This window comes from Loxodonta africana, chromosome 4 (genome assembly GCF_030014295.1).
Source record: "Loxodonta africana isolate mLoxAfr1 chromosome 4, mLoxAfr1.hap2, whole genome shotgun sequence".
NCBI classification, from domain to species: domain Eukaryota; kingdom Metazoa; phylum Chordata; class Mammalia; order Proboscidea; family Elephantidae; genus Loxodonta; species Loxodonta africana.
Window position 1 is genome coordinate 27,494,560 of NC_087345.1, and position 15,344 is coordinate 27,509,903.

The window sequence follows — 15,344 nt, forward strand, 5'->3', positions numbered from 1 at the left end:
CTGTATAATAGGTTCTGAAATCAGGTAGAGTGAGGCCTCCCACTTTCTTCTTCTTTTTCAGTAATGCTTTGCTTATCCGGGGGTTCTTTCCCTTCCATATGAAATTAGTGATTTGTTTCTCTATCCCCTTAAAATATGACATTGGTATTTGGATTGGTCTCTCTCTTTTTTATGTAGAGTGAAGTGTTGCCCATTCTAAAGTTTATAAACTGAAACTCATGCTCCCAAACTCCACTTACAGGATCCTGGTGATTTTAAACTGCTTCTTCTCTTTTCAAATTCGTATCTTCTATTAGGATATAAGTGGTAGAATTCTCACCTTCCATGAAGGAGAACCAGATTGGGGTCCTGCCAATGTCCTTCATGAGCAGCCACCGCTCAGCTGATCACAGAGATGGCACAGTAATGGATGATTTTTTTTTTCTTTCCCCATTGTGCATGGGTTTGCCATGAACTGTTGGCCAACTCCACGGCCACTAACAGCAGCAATTACATTAGAATATTGCCTCCGAATCCAATCTCAGACTTTCTCATTTTTAATTGGTTAAGACTGAAGAAGAATTAATTTATTTAAAATAAAATTCCTGGGTTCTACTCACATGGTGTACATCAGGGTCGTATCCTTTCACCATGCTTATTCAGTCTATATGCTGAATGCATAATCTGAGAAGCTGGACTGCATGAAGAACTTGGCATCAGGATTGCAGGAAGACTAATTAACAAGCTGCAACATTCAGATGACACCACTTTGCTTGCTGAAAGTGAAGAGGACTTGAAGCACTTACAGATGAGCATCAAAGACTATAGCTTTCAATACAAATTACATTTTAACATAAAGAAAACAAAAATCTTCACAACTGAACCTATAAGCAACGTCGTGATAAACAGAAAAAATATTGAAGTTGTCAAGGATTTCCTTTTACTTAGATCCACGATCAATGCCCATTGAAGCAGCAGTCAAGAAATCAAACAACATATTGCATTGGGCAAATTTGCTTCAAAAGACCTCTTTAAAGTGTTAAAAAGCAAAGACATCACCTTGAGGACTAAGGTGCGCCTGACCTAAGCCATAGTATTTTCATTTGCCTCGTATACATACGAAAGACTGAAGAAGAATTGATGCATTTGAATTATAGTATTGGCAAAGAATATTGAATATACCAGGGACTGCCAAAAGAACACACAACTATGTCTTGGAAAAAGTACAGGTGGAATGCTCCTTAGAAGCGAGGATAGTGAGACTTTACCTTGCTTAATTTTGACATACTATCAGGAGGGATCAGTCCCTGGAAAAGGACATCATGCTTGGTAAAATAGAGGGTCGACAAAAGAGAAGAAGACCCTAAATGAAATGGACTGACACAATAGCTGCAAGGATGGGCTCAAACACAGCAAAAATTGTGGAGATGGCACAGGACCGAGCAGTGTTTCATTCTCTTGTACATAGGGTCGCTATTAGTTGGATCTGACTGGAAGGCAACTAACAACAATAACTTAGATGGAATTCTGGTTCAGTGTCATGAGAGGTGGGAAGCTCTGGAACCTGCATTTCAATAAGCAAGTTGGGCAATCTTGACAAAAGAGGACTGTACTAAAGAATACCCGGTGACCTTTTCTCCAACTCAAACCCTGAACAAAACACCACTTTAGTCTATGAATTCAACCCCCTTTCAGCATTTACCAAAAAAAAAAAAAAAAAACCAAGCCCATTGCCATCGAGTTGATTCCAACTCATAGTGACCCTACAGGACAGGGTAGAACTGCTCAATAGGGTTTCCAAGGAGCGCCTGGTGGATTCGAGCCGCCAGCCTTTTGATTAGCAGCTGTAGCTGTCAACCACTATGCCACCAGGGTTTCTTTTCAGCGTTTAGCATTCTACAATAAAACCATAGTTTAAAGCAGTGTTTCTCAATCTTTATTTCATTATTGCCCTCCCAACAAACATTTCTAGACTTTTTTTTCCTACACACCACCCACTCACACCCCCTCCCCACCAGAATACCACAGATATACTGCATTTTTTTTTTTTTTATGTACTATGGCCCTTTAGAAGACTTGAAGTCATTGTAATATTTAAAATATTTTTGTCCTCTACCAAGAATTAATTTTTGCCCCCTTGAGGGAGATGGCCCTGTTGGTAATGCATGGTTTAAATCAAAGACTGCTCTCCCCACTCACTTTTCCCATTGGCTTCAGAACTCAGCAGGACCCCTATTCACTTAATCTTTTTTGTCTACACCTTCTCCCTCCCCATCCTGACAATTTTACGTAATATACACTTTACAGGCCTGAATCTTCTTCCTCCACTTGACTACCAAACCCTTTATTCTGAATTTCTTCATTTTTTCCCTGAATTATTGCAATAGACTGCCAACCAGCCTTCCACCTCCAGTTTTCAAATCCATCTACACATAAAAACCCAAAAATCAAAGTGGTTGCCATTGAGTCGATTCCGACTCATCGTGACCCTATAGGGCAGAGTAGAATTAACTAAATTCAGATCTGATCATGTCACACCCCTACTTTAAACCTCCCAGTGCCCCCTTCCACCCTCCCTTGCCCTTGGTGAATAGGTACCCCAAAGTCTGGTTCCTTAACTTGCCTCTCCACCTTATCCCTTCTTTTTCTTACTTCACATCTCATGCTTCTGTTCTACTTAACTACTAATCCCACTACTTTGTGCCTCTTTGCCTTTGCACACATTGTTCCTTCTTCTTGCAATTCCTTTCCCATTCTTTGTTAACTGCTTTATTCCTCCATAACCTTCAAAACTCGACCCAGTCTTCACCTCTTGGAGACACTCAGACTATGCTACAGACTCCTCCCCAATACTCCCAAGCTATTCTGGGGTTCTTTTCATGGCATTGCTTTGAAGCCATGTCTGCCTCCCCCATGAAATCCCAAATTTCTTGAGGACAGCAACTACATTTTTATCTTTGTTTCACTATCTTTGAAGCTAGTGGAGTCGTCATTAGAGGAAAAATAATAAAATATTTGTTGAGCTTAACCGAACTGCCCTTCCCAAGTTGGAGGCATTAATTAGTATTTAAATGGATAAAAAAAAAAAAAAAAGCAGGTGCCCAGGAAGGAAATAGAAAGAAAGCAGAGGCCTTGATAATCCACCAATGGGGTAATTACTTCTAAATAATTCAGATTTAACCAGAGTTGTTCCTGAAGGATGCCAAAACAACTGGTCAGTTCATTTAAAAAGTCAGCCAGTTGGCATCATGGAGACCAAAACATTCAACCAGGAGTTTCACTAGGTTGTGACTTTCCAGCAGGTGTCCACAAAGCTGCTCATGGAAGTAGTTACTGATTACTCGTTTATTTCTACTTTCTCCTCCTTCTCTACCACCCCACACCCCCTATAGCCCACGCTGGTGTCTTAGCACTTGGGTGAAAATATAAATACTGAAAAACATTCATATTTGAAAAAATGCCCTAAACTGGCTAGGGAACAAATGTGTCCACATGGATGATCCTACATATAAAAAGGCAAGTTTCACCAACTTGCTCTAAAGCACTAGTCCCTTTCAGGTTTTGGACACGTGGCCTCTCTGACTGAATGGACAGAAAGTCTGAATGTGTAAGAGCAGCTAAAAACAACAACAACCCAAACAAGACAGCCATTCTCACTCCTCTCAGACCACCGCTCAGAGAGGCTTGCTGGCCGACGGGTTCTACATGCTAAATAACTCCTATTCTTAGTCCACGCTGACTTGGTGGCTGGAGCCAGGTGAAAAGACAATTGCCTCAAACAGCCAAACCGAACTCAAAACTTTACTAACGAGGTGGTTTATTTTCTAATCCCAGTCAGTATTGTAGGGCACTGAGTGAGTGCCACTTTCTAAAAAATGTGTCTTTTATGTAAAAGAAAAATTATTAAAAGAAGGTGGGAGTGGGTAGTAAAAGAGTCCTTTTATGGACTGTTTTATACTTTTTGTTTTGTTGTGTTGTGTGCTTTCTTGCAAGCGACTTTCTGGCAAATACTGCATCTTCAGCCAGGAGAAGTTGGCTGAGTACAAAAGGGCTTTTGAAGCAGTGAGTGTAAATTCAGACTCCTTTTCTTTCTTCCTTCCTTCCTTTCTTCGCCCTCTCTCTTCTCCTATGTCTGGAGACCGCTAAGCAGAAATAATAAGCACCACTGCTTGCAGTCCACGTCCCGTGAATTACTCAAACATCAAATGTAATGTTAGAATGGAGGCACGCTTTATTCTTCCCTGCAGAAGTTTCCTTATCCATTCTTTATTTACATGTCGCAAGGCTAAGCAATGTACAGCCAGTCAGAACACATACACACACACACACACACACACAGAGAGAGAGAGAGAGAGAGAAAGCCATTAAACAAATTAAAAGGGATGGAGATGACTAATACAGTACTCTTGGAATCCCCAATGCGATTAGTCTGAGTTTAATACACAAAAGCAGCGCCGGAGAAGGAGGGGAGGCAAACTGCTCTTTACTAACCTGTACAATTAAATTATAGTGATGAATTTAACTATTCTACGCTTCTTAAAGGAGTCTTATTATTTGATTGCTTGTAAAAGAAAGTCGGTTTTGCCGCAGGGTTGCTGTGCATGCCCCTGGCAGACCCACTATGGCAGTTGTGTTTTAGTAACTACTTCTTTCCCCCTCCTGGCACTTCTACTTTCCTGTCTCTCAAGCTTTGTTTCCAAAAATTATCCCAACAATTTTAGCTCCTTGGGGACCCTGACCTTTCTTTAGCCCTTTGAAAACCTCAAGTCAGAAAGATAAAGGAGAGGCTAGGAACTGGTTTTCCCTTTGGTAGCTAGCTGTAGGTAGATGCTTTGGGGTGACCTTCTGGTCAAAGGTCCTAACAAGCTTCAGACTGTGGAGAACAACCTGCTCCTTTCTTCATGGAGGCCCATTTTGGAGGCCCATTTTGGAGGCCCATTTTGCTTCCGGGTTGAGAATCTCACTAAACATCAGGGAGCACATTACATCCAAAACTGAAATGGTGTGGCTGGATTACCTAAGGACCAGGTTGCCATTTTTGTTTCCTTCCTGGGCGTCCTTGCCTATTATGAAGCAGAGTGTGGATTTCTAGCCACCAGTTCTCTATAGAAATATGTCTCCCATTTGCTGACTTAGAAGTTTTAGCTCAGGTGAGTGATAACCTAATGTTGTTGTTGTTAGGCCGTCGAGTCGATTCTAACTCATAACAACCCTAAGGACAAAAGTACAAAGTGTTGCCTGGTCTTGTGCCATTCTCACCATCATTGCTTTGTTGGAGCCCATTGTAACAGCCACTGTGCCAATCCATCTTGTTGAGGGCCTTCCTCTTTTTCACTAACCCTCTACTTTACCAACCATGATGTCCTCCAATGACTGGTCCCTCTTGATAACATGTCCAAAATAAGTCTCACCATCTTCACCTCTAAGGAGCATTTTGGCTGTACTTCTTCCAAGACAGATTTGTTTATTCTTTTGGCAGTCCATGGAATACTCACTACTCTTCACCAACACCATAATTCAAATACGCCAATTCTTCTTTGGTCTTCTTTATTCATTGTCCAGGTTTTGCGTGCATATGAGGCAAGTGAAAACATCATGGCTTGGGTCAGGTACACCTTAATCCTCAAGGTGACATCTTTGCCTTTTAACACTTTAAAGAGGTCTTTTGCAGCAGATTTGCACAATGCAATACATCATTTAATTTCTTGACTGCTGCTTCCATGGACACTGTGGATTCAAGTAAAATGAAATCCTTGACAACTTCAATATTTTCTCCATTTATCGTAATGCTGCTTATTGGTTCAGTTGTGAGGATTGTTGTTTTCTTTATGTTGAGGAGTAGTCTATACTGAAGGCTGTGGTCTTTGATATTCATCAGTAAGTGCTTCAAATCCTCTTCACTTTCAGCAAGCAAGGTTGTGTAATCTGCATATTATAGGTTGTTACTGAGTCTTCCTTCAATCCTGATGCCCTGTTCTTCTTCATAGAGTCCAGCTTCTTGGATTATTTGTTCAGCATACAGATTGAATAAGTATGATGAAAGAATACAACCTTGACACACAACTTCCTTGACTTTAAACCACACAGCATCCCTTTGGTCACCCTAATAACTGACTGCCTCTTGGTCTATGTACAAGTTCTGCATGAGCACAATTTTCTGGAATTCCCGTTCTTTACAATGTTATCCATAATTTATCATGATCCACACAGTCAAATGCCTTTGCATAGTCAATAAGACACAGGTAAGCATCTTTCTGGTATTCTCTGCTTTCAGCCAACCAAGATCCATCTGATATCAGCAATGATGTCCCTCGTTCCACCACCTCTTCTGAAGCCGGCTTGAATTCCGGGCAGTTTCCCTGTTGATGTACTGCTACAACCACTTTTGAGTGATCTTCAGCAAAATTTTACTTCTGTGTGATATTAATGGCGTTGTTGGATAATTTCTGTATTCTGTTGGATCATTTTTCTTTGGAATGGTCACGTGTATGGATTGCTTCCATTTGGTTGACCAAGTAGCTCTCTTTCAAATTGCTTGGCATAGGTAAGTGAGCACTTTCAGGGTTGCATCTATTTGTTGAAACATTTCAATTGGTATTCAGTTAATTCCTAGAGACTTGATTTTCACCAATGTCTTCAGTGCAGCTTGAACTTTCTTCAACACCATCGGTTCTTCTTTTTTTTCTTTTTTTCAGGCAAACCAGTTTAATTGCCCATGTAGGCATCTCAGTTGAGCTTCCAAAAATGTCCAAGTATAATTTTTAAAAGTTAAAAGCTGGGCTTTCAAAGAAATATAAAGTGAATGTGTGCCAACTATTTATTTAACACAATAATGAAAGATCCATCAAGATGCTAAGGATGGTTCTGCAGTTAACTTTCTTTTTTTAATTTAATTTTATTTATTTATTTTTTTACTGAACTTTAGATGAAGGTTTACAGAACAAACTAGTTTCTTATCAAATAGTTAGTACATGCATTGTTGTATGACATTGGTTAACAACCTCACAACATGTCAACACTCTCCCTTTTCAACTCTGGGTCCCCTATTATCAGCTTTCCTGTTCCCTCCTACGTTCCAGTCCCTGCCCCAGGGCTAGTATGCCCCGTTAGTCTTTTCCATGGGCCTGTTCAATCTTTGGCTGAAGGGTAAACATCAGGAGTGACCTCATTACTGAGCTGAAAGAGTGTCCAGGGGCCATACTCTCAGGGTTTCTCCAGTCTCTGTCAGGCCAGCAAGTCTGGTCTTTCTTTTTGAGTTAGAATTTTGTTCTACATTCTTCTCCAGCTTTGTCCAGGACCCTCTATTTTAATCCCTGTCAGAGCAGTCAGTGGTGGTAGCCAGGCACCATTCAGTTGTACTGGACTCAGTCTGGTGGAGGCCGTGGTAGACGTGGTGCATTTGTCCCTTGGACTAATCTTTCCCTTGTATCTTTAGTTTTCTTCATTCTTCCTTTCTCCCAAAAGATTGAGACCACTAGAGTATTCTAGATGGCCACTCACAGGCTTTTAAGACCCCAGATGCTACTCACCAAAGTAGAATGTAAAACATTTTCTTTATAAACTCTGTTATGCCAATTGAGCAAGATGTTCCCTGAGACCATGGCTCCCACAGCCCTCAGCTTAGCAATTTGGTCCCTGAGGGAGTTTGGATGTGTCTATGGAGCTACCATGACCTTGCCTTGTACAGGTTGTGCTGGCTTCCCCAGTATTGTGTACTGTCTTAACCTTCATCAGATTTACTGCTTATCTATTGTGTATTAAGTGTTTTTCCATCCTCATCCTTCCCCTCCCTCATAACCATCAAATATTGTTTCTTTTTGCATGTAAACCTTTTCATGAGTTTTTACAGTAGTGGTCTCATATAATATTTGTCCTTTTGTGATTGACTGATTTGACTCAGCATAATATCCTCCAGATGCATCCATGTTGTGAGATGCTTCACAGATTCATCATTGTTCTTTAGTGTTGTGTAATACTCTGTTGTGTGTATGTGCCACTGTTTGTTTATTCATTTATCTGTTGATAATACCATCGGTTCTTAATCATATGCTACCTCCTGAAGTGGTTGAACATCAACAAATTCTTTTTGGTATTCTTTCCATCTTCTTTTGATGCTTCCCTCATCATTCAATATTTTGCCCATAGAATCCTTGAATTTTCTGTTCGGTTCTTCCAGCCTGAGAAATGACAGCATGTTTTTCCCTTTTGGTTTTCTAACTCCAGGTCTCCGCACACGTCATTATAGTACTTTACTTTGTCTTCGAGAACTGCCCTTTGAAATCTTTTAGCTATTTTACTTCATCATTTTTTCTATTCACTTTAACCACTCTGTGTCCAAGAGCAAGTTTTAGAGTCTCTTCTGATATCAATTTTGGTCTTTTCTTTCTTTCCTGTTTTTTTAATGACCTCTTGCTTTCTTCATGTATGATGTCCTTAATGTCATCATGTACCTTGTTTGGTCTTCAGTCATTATTGTTAAATGTGTCAAGAAGTATACAGTTTAGGTCACACTCTCTTAAACTGATGAATAATGAGCTGAAATGGAGCAAGGGGCACAAACAGAAAGGGTGCAGAAAATTTTCTTTACTGCTGGCCTCAAACATAGTTTCAACTTTATCCCAGCTGCTATGAGGAAAGCGGGCTTACTTGTTTCCACCTCAAGTTAAGTGGTGAATAGTAATTTTTCACAGTGACATCATTTTCAGATATAAATATTGGCAATGTCTTCCTGACACCTGAATTCTGGGAAGGTCACAAATGATCTTCCCATGTGGTTGCCAGATTCAACTTTGTTTCAAGGTAGTAGAGCATGAGAGTTGCGAGCACAGATTCTGGAGCAGGACATCTTGGCTTATTTTGGTTTTGCCACTACTAAGTTTGGAACTTTGTCATGTTGTATAAGCTGGCTTTACCTCAATGTCCTTACAGCAGACGGAGGATAATAATGACACCACAAAATGTTGTTATAAGGGTTAAATGCATAGCCGTAGAACAAGGTCAGAGATGTGAGTTGGAGCCTTATCAATTATTGAGTATTTTCCATGTGACAGGCACTCTGCTAAATGCTTATGTGCGTTATTATCACATTTACACCACAAATCTAAATTGTAGTTGCTATTTTATCCATTTTAAAGATGAGAAACTGCAATTTAGAGAGGCTAACTTAACATCATTGGGATAGAAAGTGGTAAATTACAGGGTCAGCTTATGAATGTGGGTGGTCTGACTCTAAAACACATGTGTTCAGCCACTTCTTATTCTATGTATACTTGGGATACTTTCCTTGTCCCCAAGATCATGTAATCCAACCAAGGAGAAAACAGTGAGACAATCAGCCAGAATTTCAAATGGATAGTATTGAAGGAGGTAGGGAATTTTGTGGCATGGAATGGAGGGGTGGAGAAAGGGAACTCACACAGCGGTTAAGGAAGGCTGCAGGACATCAGACAGCTGGCACATGCAGAGCAAAGGTAAGGAATTTAATTTGTTTCAATAGAGTAACCAGTGTCCAGTCTTTTGTTCTAAGGCAGCCGAAGTTTAATGATGGGAAAAGATGTTAATTATACTTATCCTGGTTGCTTCATCTTGCCTGGAGTCTCAGTATGTACTTATTAACTCCCTGACTTAATCGTACAATTGGCTTGGGTTATGGTGCCCATTCACCTTGACAGAGATCAGCATTGAAAAGATTTTCCAGGGTAGGGTCAATTGATAAACACTGCTTCTTTCTCATTATCTTATACCCGATAAGGCCTGAGGAGTTGTGAAGAGAAACTCGTTAGATTTCCCACTAGTCTCATGATCCAGCTCAGGAAGTTGAGTGTGGAGTTTAAGGAGAAATGACTTAAAACTTTCCCTTTGGATTCTAAGCTGGGTATTTCACTGTATATTACTCCACTCTTTTTGGCAGTCCAGGCCACATAAGCTCCTTGGACTTATTCACACTGTGGTGAAGATGGGAACCCAATCTTTAGAGCTTTTATATGTTAAAACTTCTCACTGATCAATTCTTGGCCAGGAATCTTACAACATCGGCTTGTTTGAACTGTCCTTTCATTGTGTTTTGTTAGATATAATGAATAGTAGACTTTAGCGTAAATGAACTTTGTCTTTATGTTGTACTCGTGATTTGGGATCAAGATGACTTAGAGTTTTGCCTCACCAATGTTTAAAAAAAAGGAGAACACAGGTAGACCACTCATAGAGAGGCATACAGAATATATACTGCCATTTATTTTTAAAATGGAACTGGTTAGCGATTCTAAGTGCCATATTAGATATGATTTTCTCTGGTCCACAACTAAGCTTAAAGTATATTAGTGTCCTGACCTAACTACTAGAGAAAAATCTCCCCATAGTGTATACTATTCTTATATTTTGAATATACATAAAACATAATACATCTAAATTGGTTGGATATCAGTAATTACCATTTTTATCTGTGCTAATGATTTGTCAAATAGTGACTACAAGAATTTCATACATCAGAGTATATGTGTTTCTCATTTGGAAACCCTGGTGGCATAGTGACTAAGTGTTACGGTTGCTAACGAAAAGGTCGGCAGTTTGAATCCACCAGGTGCTTCTTAGAAACTCTATGGGGCAGTTCTACTCTGTCCTATAGGTTCACTAAAGGGTCGCTATGAGTCGGAATTAACTCAACGGCAGTGGGTTTTTTGGTTATAATGGAATTTACTTTTTGTTGGTTATATGACCCAACCCAGTGCGGTCGAGTCGATTCCAACTCATAGCAACTCTATAGGACAGAGTAGAACTTCCCCATAGGGTTTCCAAGGAGCGCCTGGCAGATTCGAACTGCTGACCCTTTGATTAGCAGTTGTAGCACTTAACCACTACAGCACATATGAAGCAACTTCAAGAAAAACAGTACTTATTCAATTGGCAAAATAATGCTATTATGAAAACATTCCGCATCCCACTTTGAAATGTGGTGTCTAGGGTCTTAAATGCTAACAAGTGGCCATCTAAGATGCATCAATTGGTCTCAACCCACCTGGATCAAAGGAGAATGAAGAACACCAAGGTCACACGATAACTATGAGCCCAAGAGACAGAAAGGGCCACATGAACTGGAGACTTACATCATCCTGAGACCAGAAGAATCAGATGGTGCCCAGCCAGAACCGATGACTGCCCTGACAGGAAGCACTACAGAGAACCCCTGAGGGAGCAGGAGAACAGTGGGATGCAGACCCCAAATTCTCATAAAAAGACCAGACTTAATGGTCTGACTGAGACTAGAGGGATCCCGGCGGTCATGGTCCCCAAACCTTCTGTTGGCCCAGGACAGGAATCATTCCTGAAGACAACTCATCAGACATGGAAGGGACTGGACAATGGGTAGGAGAGAGATGCTGATGAAGAGTGAGCTACTTGTATCAGGTGGACACTTGAGACTATGTTGGCATCTCCTGTCTGGAGGGGAGATAGGAGGGTAGAGAAGGTTAGAAACTGGCAAAATTGTCACAAAAGGAGAGACTGGAAGGGCTGACTCATTAGGGGGAGAATGAGTGGGAGTATGGAGAAAGGTGTATATAAGCTTATATGTGACAGACTGACTTGATTTGTAAACGTTCACTTAAAGCTCAATAAAAATTATTAAAAAAAAATAAAATCAGCACTGTAAAAAAAAAAAATCAATCAATAGGCCCCCAAAAAGGTAGAACTTACACAAAAAAATACAAGTAGCTAAGCAAACTGAAAAGAACTTTTAAATAAGGATGCTTAAAAGTCCAGAAAAGGTGAAGGAGAATTAACATCCATGAAACGAAAATAGAGCTATGAAATGGAAGCAAGAGTTAAGAAAAGGAACCAAGTGAAAATCTTGAAATGGAAAAAATGAAATAAAAAACTCTATACTACCTAAAGAGTAAACTGGACAAAGGTGAAGAGACAATTGGTGAATTTGAAAGAACTTAATCAACCTCACAGAAGTTGAAAGTGAAATAAAGAGAAATTAAGAGATATGATAATATCTATTTTCATAATTAAAATACCTTCATCAGGTAGATAGATGGGTGGGTGGATGGATGGTGTCATGGATTGTATTGTGTCTGCAAAAAATATCTTTCAACTTGGCTAAGCCATGATTCCCAGTATTGTGTGATTGTTCAACATTTTGTCCTCTGAGGTGATTTTCCTATGTGTTGTAAATCCTATATTTATGATGTTAATGAGATAACGGGATTATCACCAGTTATGTTGATGAGGCAGGATACAATCTGCAAGATCAGGCTCTGTCTCAAGTCAATCTCTTTTGATGTATAAAAGAGAGAAGTGATGAGACTATGTTGGCATCTCCTGCCTGGAGGGGAGATGAGAGGGTGGAGGGGGTTAGAAGCTGGTGAAATGGACACGAAAAGAGAGAATGGAGGGAGAGAGCAGGCTGTCTCATTAGGGGGAGAGTAATTGGGAGTGTGTAGCAAGGCGTGTATGGATTTTTGTGTGAGACACTGACTTGATTTGTAAACTTACACTTAAAGCACAATAAAAATTATACGAAAAAAAAGAAACTAAAACAAAAAAAACAGTACTTATGCCAAATTGGTTCATTTGGAGTAAAACTCCAAGGTTCTGTAAGCCTTAACATCATTAATGAGATTGTACAATACTTTCTTACCATTAGTTAAACCCGTTGCTATCAAGTAGATTCTGACTCATAGTGACCCTAGAGGACAGAGCAGAACTGCCCCATATGGTTTCCAAGGAACGGCTGGTGGATTCCAGCTGCCAACCTTTTGGTTAGCAGCCATAGCTCTTAACCACTATGCCACTAGGGCTCTATTGGCTACTGAATTTTATTAATATTTTTTAAAACAAAGAAGATAAGCCTTTGAAGATAAATTAGATCTGCTTTCTCGTTTTCAGATGAAAACAAGACATACTTTAATTGTTTACTAAATGGCATTCAAATCTGTTTGCACATTTGAAGATTATTCTGAACTAACAAATGGAAATGTAGATTAGTGGTTAATAGGCAGGCTTGATCCAGATTTTATGGATTTGAATCCTGGTTCTATTACCTACTAGCTGTGTGATCTGTGACAAGATACTTAACCTCTCTGCTTCCATTTCCTCATCTGTAAACTAGGGATGTGAATTCTAGTACTTACCTTATAGGTTGACTTGAGGATTATGTGTCTTAATGCATGTGAAATACTTAGGCAATACTTGGCGTGTGTCTCAGTAAATGTGAGCCCTCAAGCTAACTGTGAGATTACCCTTCTTTTGATTAGTGGGGTGACCTTGTTCTTTTAGTCCAGCTTGAGTCACACACTGGTCCTTTCATTCTTACTTCCAGTCAATACTTCTGAAATTCAATAATTAAGAAAGTAGACCGAGCTACCCTGAATTCAAGTACAAGCTGTGCCATTGGTTGTATGGCCTTTGGGAAGGGCCCTAATTTTGGAGTTTCTTCCTCTATGAAATGGGAATGATAATAATTACCTTATAAGACTGTTTGATAACAAAATCTCATAATATAAATAAAGGACTGAACCCAATATCTGACACACAGTAAATGACCAGCAAGTGGTAACTGTGGCTTTATAGGCAACTGAGGCAGCACTGTTTAAAAAAAAAAAAAAAAGGACAGTGATCTGAATGTATGGAGAGCTGGTCTCTCGTCTGGATTTATATTCTCATTGACATGGGGTAAGGCAATTAAAAGCCTGGCCCTCCATGTTTGGAAAGGAAGATAGAATATTCCCCTTTACTCAAATCCACCATCTCTTCTCATTTGCTTCCCAAATCTATGAATGTCTAGAATAGAAACAATAAGAGTCAGGATAACAGGTACTTAGGGAGCTCCTCTGGTAAATTGACCAGGTAGGACAAGATGAGAGAAAATTGAATGTGAGACTAAAGTGGAGAAGGAGCTACAAAAAGTGGAAAGCCAGTGTTGCCTACCTATCATGGCCTTCTCTTGGCACAGGAAAGGATGGAGGGCTTTAGAGAAGGAAGGGAGCACTTGTTCAATGAAAAGTATTGGTACAAGAAAAAAGCACAAGGAATGGAAGCCTAATGAAAGTAGCAAAGAGTCTTTTGCTGCTGTCCCTGTGAAGGCCTAGGATAAAGGCGAAAGGCAAAAATCGTTTTATCATGAGACATTCAGATGTGCACGATAAAATGGCAAAGGCAATGTCAGAACTTAGAAGGTCCTCGAGCAGAGGCTTTTGATTCCTGAGCTACTGCCAGAAATCACGATTCAGTAGATCCACAGTGAGAAGCAGATTTTCTTTAATGCGTGCCGGTGTCTGTGCACAACATTTTGTGAACTAGTATCCTGTGCAGTCTCTAAAGAGGGAATTGGGAGACCTGAATATTGGCTCTTTTGCCAATTCCCCACATCAACTCGTGGGGTCTCTGGGAGATGCAAACGATTAACTACTGGCCACTAATTGAGAGGTTGGCAGTTAGAGTCCACCCAGAGGTGCCTCAGAAGGAAGCCTTGAAGATCTACTTCTAGAAATCAACCATTGAAAATCCTATAGAGCGTAGTTCTACTCTGAAACACACGGGGTGCCGCGAGTCAGAACTGACTAGACAGCAACTGGTTAGGTTTATTTATTCATTTTTTATGTTAACAGAGACTTGTCATGTAGCCTCTCTGAACCTCTGTTTCTTCATTCATACAGTGAAGAGGTTACACTAGATAATCCTTGAACAATACATTTTATGATTTTATACACATGACATGTAAACCAAAAACCAAACTCATTGCTTTTGAGTTGGTTCCAACTCACGGTGACCCCACGTGTTATACACTAGAACTGAACTCCATTGGGGTTCTCAGCCAAGATCACCAGGCCTTTCTTCTGTGGTTCTGCTCTGTGGGTTTGAAGCATCAATCTTTCAGTTAGTAGTCAAATACTTAACTGTTTGCACCACCCAGGGAATATATATTCCAAAGGGAATATAGATGCCAATAAAAATGCACTACAAGTAACACGTAGATTTAAAAAAGTACCCTAACAGTTCTGGGACCTTGAACAAATCACTAAACCCTTTGGTACCCTAGTTTTAGTCAGTAACTGAGGGGCCTAGACTGGGTTATCTATAATAGCTACTGTGCCTGCTGACTTTCTCAGAGGACCATTTAGTTCTTGGAGAAAAGAGAACACATATTTTAAAGCCTTGTTTGGGGGGAACTCTGCCCTAGGAGGTCAATTCTTCAGCACTACAAGCTAACACAGTCCTGGAGGTTTTGTGATGTGAACTTTAGTTATTAACTCATAGGGTATGAGTTCAAGAAATACATTTGTTGAAATTCAGATTCCAGGCACAAGGGAGGCTAATGTTAGCTTTAGAACTGGGTTATTACACTATGCTTTATTGGATGAAAT